Source organism: Protopterus annectens, chromosome 7.part1 (assembly GCF_019279795.1).
Source record: "Protopterus annectens isolate FY-2018-M chromosome 7.part1, PAN1.0, whole genome shotgun sequence".
In the NCBI taxonomy this organism is placed as follows: domain Eukaryota; kingdom Metazoa; phylum Chordata; order Ceratodontiformes; family Protopteridae; genus Protopterus; species Protopterus annectens.
In genome coordinates this window covers 477,554,946-477,561,856 of record NC_056740.1, presented here as the reverse complement: position 1 = coordinate 477,561,856, position 6,911 = coordinate 477,554,946, and positions in this window count along the sequence as shown.

The following is a 6,911-nucleotide window of genomic DNA, read 5'->3' as shown; positions in this document are numbered from 1 at the left end:
GACAGGTTGTTATGTTCCCTACTGAACTGAGCAGGCTATAGGACACATCACAGGCAGGGATTGTGTTGACATGTGCTTTTGTGGGGTCATGTTCCAATTGCACATGTATCATGCATTGTAACAGGAGTGTGTACACTTCCTATCCACTGTAGCTATATGTAATCAACAGTACCTGACCTGTACAACCATCCTCCACAATGATAGAGTAATCCCTATTGGTGGACAGCACCAAGGCACAAAGCACATAATAAATTACTATAGTGGCTGTACAGGGACACATAGGTGCAGACCATAACTTGGAAGCAAGTGCACCTCTATCTGAGCAAGCATGTAGATTCCCAGGTGACCTCCTGTAAGGCTGACTATGACTAGAAATCATACATATCCAAACCACCAAGGCCAATTGCAACCACGTGTACACATATGTATGCAGTCTCAGAGCCAGTAACACAAGTCAACCTGTACTGGGGGTAAAGCACACCTCATACACACATGCCATGGATACAGGCAACCTGTATCAGACAAGATAGGTGGGAACAGTGGCACCCTGTCTACAACATTAGTACAGGGGGATATGCACATCAACCACACTCCTACCCGCATCAATGGTGGCATGGACATAATACCGACTGTGGCAACAACAGCAAGTCTCCATGAGGCATGAGAACATCACAGTTTGCCTCCTACATGAACACAAGCATGTGCTCAAAGTTCCATCACACACTACAGTCAAACAGACACATGCACCATCCACACACCATCCACATGGAAGATGGCCACTGTCATCCCTCTATAAAGAAGTGAATGGTGAATGGTGGATTATGCCTTTAAGTGCCCAACATTGAGGAAACTGGACAGGTCGGACCAGGGATGTAATGCAAGATGTCAAAGCCATGATAGCTTACAGTGTTATAGAATAGTCTGGATTATTTGCAAGTAATATCCACTGTTGATGTGCACATGGACAACTGTATGAGGTCCTGTAACCTTTTTTTCTGTTTATGTCTTCCAGGTACAATGTCCTGGGAACATCAGCCCACATTCACAAACCTGGAAATTGATGCAATCATCCAATACCTCATCATGCATCATGCCATACTATTCATCCGCAGGGCCCAGGATCTGCAGGAGAGGACCACCCTGTACAATGACCTCATCCACACGGTAAACGATGTCGGCCTGCACAACCGAAATTATGAGCAGGTGTGGCATTACTGCACAGATCTGATCCACCATGTCCGTCAGCATGCTGCTGCAGTTGGGAGGGACAAACTAGCCACAGGTGGGAGTCATGCCATGCAGCCCCCACTGACACCTGCTGAGGAGCTCCTTGCCAGCCTTGGGGCATCCGCCTGCCAGCCAAGCCAGCAGGTTGAAGACAGCATTGTGGAGGTAAGTGCCACCCACACAATGGATGAGGAGTGTGCAGGTAAGGCCCCAGGGCACATTACTAGACCACTGTTGCTTATCCATTTTCATCTGTAAATTATCTACATGCATATGCCAGATAAGACAGTCTGTTGCTGCAGTGTAGTAATGAGCAGATGTGCATAATCTGTAGTATTGTGGGTTTGTACTGTCAATGTGCTGAAATGCTGGTCCCATCCTGTACCAATGCCACAGGTATGGCTACTGACATTACTTCTCTCACACTACTATTTAGGTCCCTCTGGTATACAACTGGGGCAACAGCCTGTAGCTGGTGAGTATGGAGTTGTTTTGTTCAGGTTTGACAATACATCGGCCATGTTATGGCCATGCTGTTTGCCATGCATGCATTTAACAGAGCTGCCCATAATGCATGCTGTACATGTTTACTTATTGTTGGTATTAACTGCACTGCATCACAGTGGTCACCATGGTGGCATATCTGAAGGGTATGTAAGAGTCCTGCAGTATACCTAACAACCTGTCAGTGAAAGATGTGTGGACAGAGATGAACATAATGGTGGGACAAATGGCCTACAGTAGGGACATGTCTGAAACATTACCCTTATACAGTGGCTACAACAGTGTATACACCACTATTACAATGTCAGCTGTTCCTGATATAAACAACGGCAAATCACAATACCACATTCCACACCTTTTACAACTTGTAATGTGATCCTAACATGAGGAATGAATGTGTTATATGGAATCTTATGATAGGACAACAAATATGGGGAATACATACCTTAACAAACACTGGAAGCATATGTGTGCACACACGACAAATAACATATTGTGGAAGCAGCTTGTGATGTACTGACAGCATTCACTCTTCTTGAGTACACACCTTCCATCATGTACAGAGCCTCAATGTCACACCAAGTAATGGTCTGCTGTCCAAGAAGTATGTCCATGACATTTGCCCACTCACCTGTAACAGAGGCAGCTGTGGCTTGCACACGTCTTACAAACCATGAAATGGATCCCATGTCGAAAAGCAGCACTCAGGAGTGGGAAAAGTAACCTTACCTCACCATTGCATATACCATGGCAAACAGGGCAGACAGTCATGTATGTGTGTATGAAGTATGGGACAACATTGATGTAGAAAATAAACAGATGCCCATCCAAAACAGATGACAAAACATGTTGCAAACTGGTCATGGAGGCTGTCAAGAAACATGCAGCAACACTGAGGGACTTGCAGGAATGTCTGGTAAATACTGCCTGTGCAGTATCTTTGTCAACAATTGCCTGGATTCTGCATAAGTGTGCTATGGGTTAGGGTAATCAGATGGAAGAGTTGCCCCACATGATACATCATCCAGGGCTCTTTACAGGTAGCATAAGCATAACATCAAGTCTCCCAAAGGCATGTGTTGCAATGTGTAATGGTGCCATGAGACCAAGGCACAAACCTACAGACAGTATTCAGAAAGATATGTATGGTGCATAAGCAACACCTCACTCCACCTCAGTGTCACCATCCCCAGTATTTAGCTTGCTGGTGCCAGTGTACACCTTTAGGTTTGCTGTTCATTATCTGGAACTAGGCCGGTAGACATGGTGTTTGTGATTTGGAACACTGCAAAATAACACTCACGTGTGGCCCATAGTTGTTAAGCATCTGCAATAAGGCTGAGGATGGGGAGAGTTGTCATCCTGAAACACAACAGTGAACTGAAGCATGCATCCAAAGCTTGCTAAGAATGGCTGTATCTGAACACAGTGAAGGTTATGAATTGTGCCAGACATAACCCTGACTCTACAGCAATAATGAAGCCACTGTATGACCTCCAAAGGCTGTGCACATGAGCTGACCTTGAAATCTGGAAGAGTTGGGGGACATTGGTAGGGCAGAGCAACCAAATAATGGCAAGTGAAGATGGGTCATGCTAGTATACCCCTTCCAGGAATAGTGACTGCTGTAGTTCACTTAACAGGTGCTGCAACAAACCATTGTGTTAAGGGTGTGCACACTTATGCAAACCACATATTGTATGCATCTCATTCAGCATCTGCATGACTAACACATTTTTTTGATACTGCATTGGATTGCACAAGTCATATGTCACATATCAGGAGTGTGTAATGTTAACATATGCAGTATTGTGGCCCCATTCCATATCATAGAAGAGGCTGGCATGTCAACAAGGGTGTGTACACTCATCATATCCACATTAAGCTTTGAAGGTTGTCAGTGTAACTGTATTTTATTGCACATACATGAACTGCTGATGATGAGATCTGCAAATCAAAGGACAGGCATTAATTATTGGCATCAGTCCTTACATCATCCCAGGTATGTGTCAGACAAACATATTGTGGCTGTGAGCAACAGAGCAATCATAATTGCCACATATATACACATTCAGCAATGGTGTATACACTTGTGAGGTATAGTGCACAGTAGGTTCATAGGTTCATAGGTTTGTACTAGGCTATCTGCCCTAAGGCATTTATAAGCCTAGCCAGAGTGTATGTGGCTTACACCACCCCTTAGGATGAGAATACTACACCCTTTTAAGGTTTAGTTTACTATGCCTCTGTCTAGTAGTGACACAGAGATGACCCCCAGGGTAAACCTATGATCTCCCATCCACTCGTCGAGATTTCTCTTGAATAGAGTCAGTGAGGGGCTCTGCCTAACATGGACTGGGATTCTGTTCCAGAGTGTAGGGAGCCTCTGGGTTATGAATCTGTCCCTCCAGCATGTCCTATTTATTTCTGTGTTGAGGTTTAAGTCACTTGTTCTCGTGGCTCTGATGGATTTGGATTTTCTGAGGTGGAGCATGTCCATTAATTCAGGATTGGACATGGCCTTGTACGTCAGGCACAGATCACCTCTGAGTAGGCGGTATGCGACTGAATAGAGCTGGAGTTTTTTCAATCGGGCAGCATATGAATTATGTTTAAGACCCTTTATCCTCTTGGTGAGGAACTTTTGGGGTCTTTCCAACTGCTGCAGGTGTCGGGTGAGATACATCCCAAATGGGGCATTGTACTCAATCATTGGCCTGATAAGAGAAGAGTACAGGGGCACAATAACCTCTCTTGATCTAGATGTGAAACCCTTCATGATAAGGTGGGCAATATAGAAGGTCTTCCTAACCACTTTGGCAATGTGAGTGTCAAATGAGAGGTTACTGTCAACCTGGGTCCCTAGGTCCCTGATTACCTCTTCTGTACTTAATGGATTACCGCCTATGTGGTAATTTGTCGGTACCTTGTTTTTCCCAAAGGGTATGACTATACATTTTTGGCGTTCAGCTTAAGGCCATGGCTCTGGCACCAATTATCCGTTTCTATGAGGCCTCTCTGAAGGATGTTTGTGTCTGCTGGAGTATCAATTATGGTGCCCAGTTTGCAGTCATCTGTGAACTTTGTCAGCCACAATCCTCCTATGTTTGCCTGTACCTCGGAAAAATAAATGCCGAACAAGAGGGGTCCCAGGACTGAGCCCTGTGGGACACTGCTTGTGACTGGCTTAGAGTCTGACATAGCTCCAGCAACTCTGACCCTGTGGGTTCTGTCCTTGAGCCAGTTTGCAACCCATCTTGTGACATATGGGTTTACATTTAAGCTGGTGAGTTTGTCTATGATGCCCGAATGGGGTATTGTGTCAAAGGCTTTTGCAAGGTCAAGGTAGGCTGTGTGAACTGCCTTACCCTCATCAATGGCCTTAGTGACTGTTTCAAAAAAGTCAACCAAGTTCAAAAGGCAGGATCTGCCCTTGACAAAGCCAAATTGGGTAGGATTCAATGTCTGTAGGTCCCCAATGTCTTTGTTTATGAGTTCCATAATGATTCTCTCCATAGCTTTGCAGACCAGGCTCATCAAGCTTATGGGGCGGTAATTTCAGGGTCCAGAAGCACCGCCTTTGTGAAGTGGGACCACTGTTGCCGTACGCCACTCTTTGGGTACGTATCCTGTAGTAAGGCTAAGATTAAACAGCAGCCTTATGTGTGGGTTTAGTTCCTCTTGGAGTTCATGTAGCACACAGCCGGGACACCATCCGGTCCCATTGATGCTGTGTTTTTAGCTTTAGAGAGGGTGGCTCTCACCTGGGCATCTGAGATGTTAGGGAGGCTACACTCTACTGGGATAGTTATTTCACCTTTTGGGGAGGAGGGGGAGGAGAAATTTGCACTGAACCTGTCTGCCAGAATGTTGGCAATGTCAGTGGGTTCAGTGTATTTTGTGTAATTTTGGACTAACTCTGAGCATATCTGGGAGTTTCCACCCAGGTTTCTAACATAGCTAAAGAAGGCCTTGTGATTGTCTTTTGTGTCTTTTGCGATTTTTCTCTCAAAGTTGGCCTTGGATGATTTTATGAGTGATCGTAGTTTTTGCTAGTACTGATCAGAGATGCCTTCCCTTTTAGGGATTTTGCTCTGTCATGTAGTAGCTTCCTCCTCCTGTTGTAAAGTTTGTTTATGGCTGGGGTCCACCAGACTGGGCGCCTGCCTTTGGGGAAATGGGTCTTGGTTTTATTTGGGATTGCATGATCCATGCATTCTTGAAGGTGCCCATAGAAGGCATTTGCAAAGGATTCAGCAGTGTGGGTTGTGGTTTCCACTGGCCCAGGGGCCTTGAAGGAGACCACTTCAGTCTTAAGAAGTGTGAAGTTTGCTTTTGAGAAGTTCTTCACTGTGGTCTTTTGTGCAGGGGGTGGGGGCGGGATGTGGATTTCCAGTGAGATTATTTTATGGTCTGATCTTACCAAAGAGGGATATACTTCCGGTGTGGAGCATTTTGTCCCCATGTTTGTGATGATCAGGTCTAGTATATTGTCTCCTCTTGTGGGAATGGTGACTAGTTGTTCCATTGCATTTGAGTTTATGAATTCTAAGAACCTTTGGGCTAGGGTGTTGGGGCTTGAGTAATGTTCCCAGTCTATGTTTGGGTAGTTGAAGTCTCCCAAAATGATGGTATTTGGAGAGACATTCATACTCTCCAGTGTCTTCAGGAAGGCTGTGTGGGGTTCCTGTGTTTGAGAGGGTGGTCTGTAGCATGCTACAAACTGTAAGGCAGTTTTGCCTATGGTTAGTTGCACCTGGATAGTCTCCGATGCTTCGTACGTTGCCACTAACCTGGAGGTGTGGGTATCTTTGATGAAAATGGATACTCCCCCTCCTTTTGTGGTTCGGTCCAAGTTTTGGGGCCGGAAAGCATGATATGAGGTAAAACCTGATAGTGCTGGGGTGCTCTCAGGAGCCTTGAACCAGGTTTTAGTCACTGAAACCTGGTTCAAGGCTCCTGAGAGCACCCCAGGAGCCTTGAACCAGGAGCCTTGAACCAGGAGCCTTGAACCAGGTTTCAGTCACTGCACAGACATCGATGCTCTCCATACTGAGGAGGGCTTTGAGGGCATGCATCTTGAGGTTTAGACTTCTGGCATTGAGCAGCATTACCCTTATTTTTTTTCCACTTGTGTTTTCTAGGGAGGTAGGTTTGTCATTTGAGCCTTGCCTAAAAAA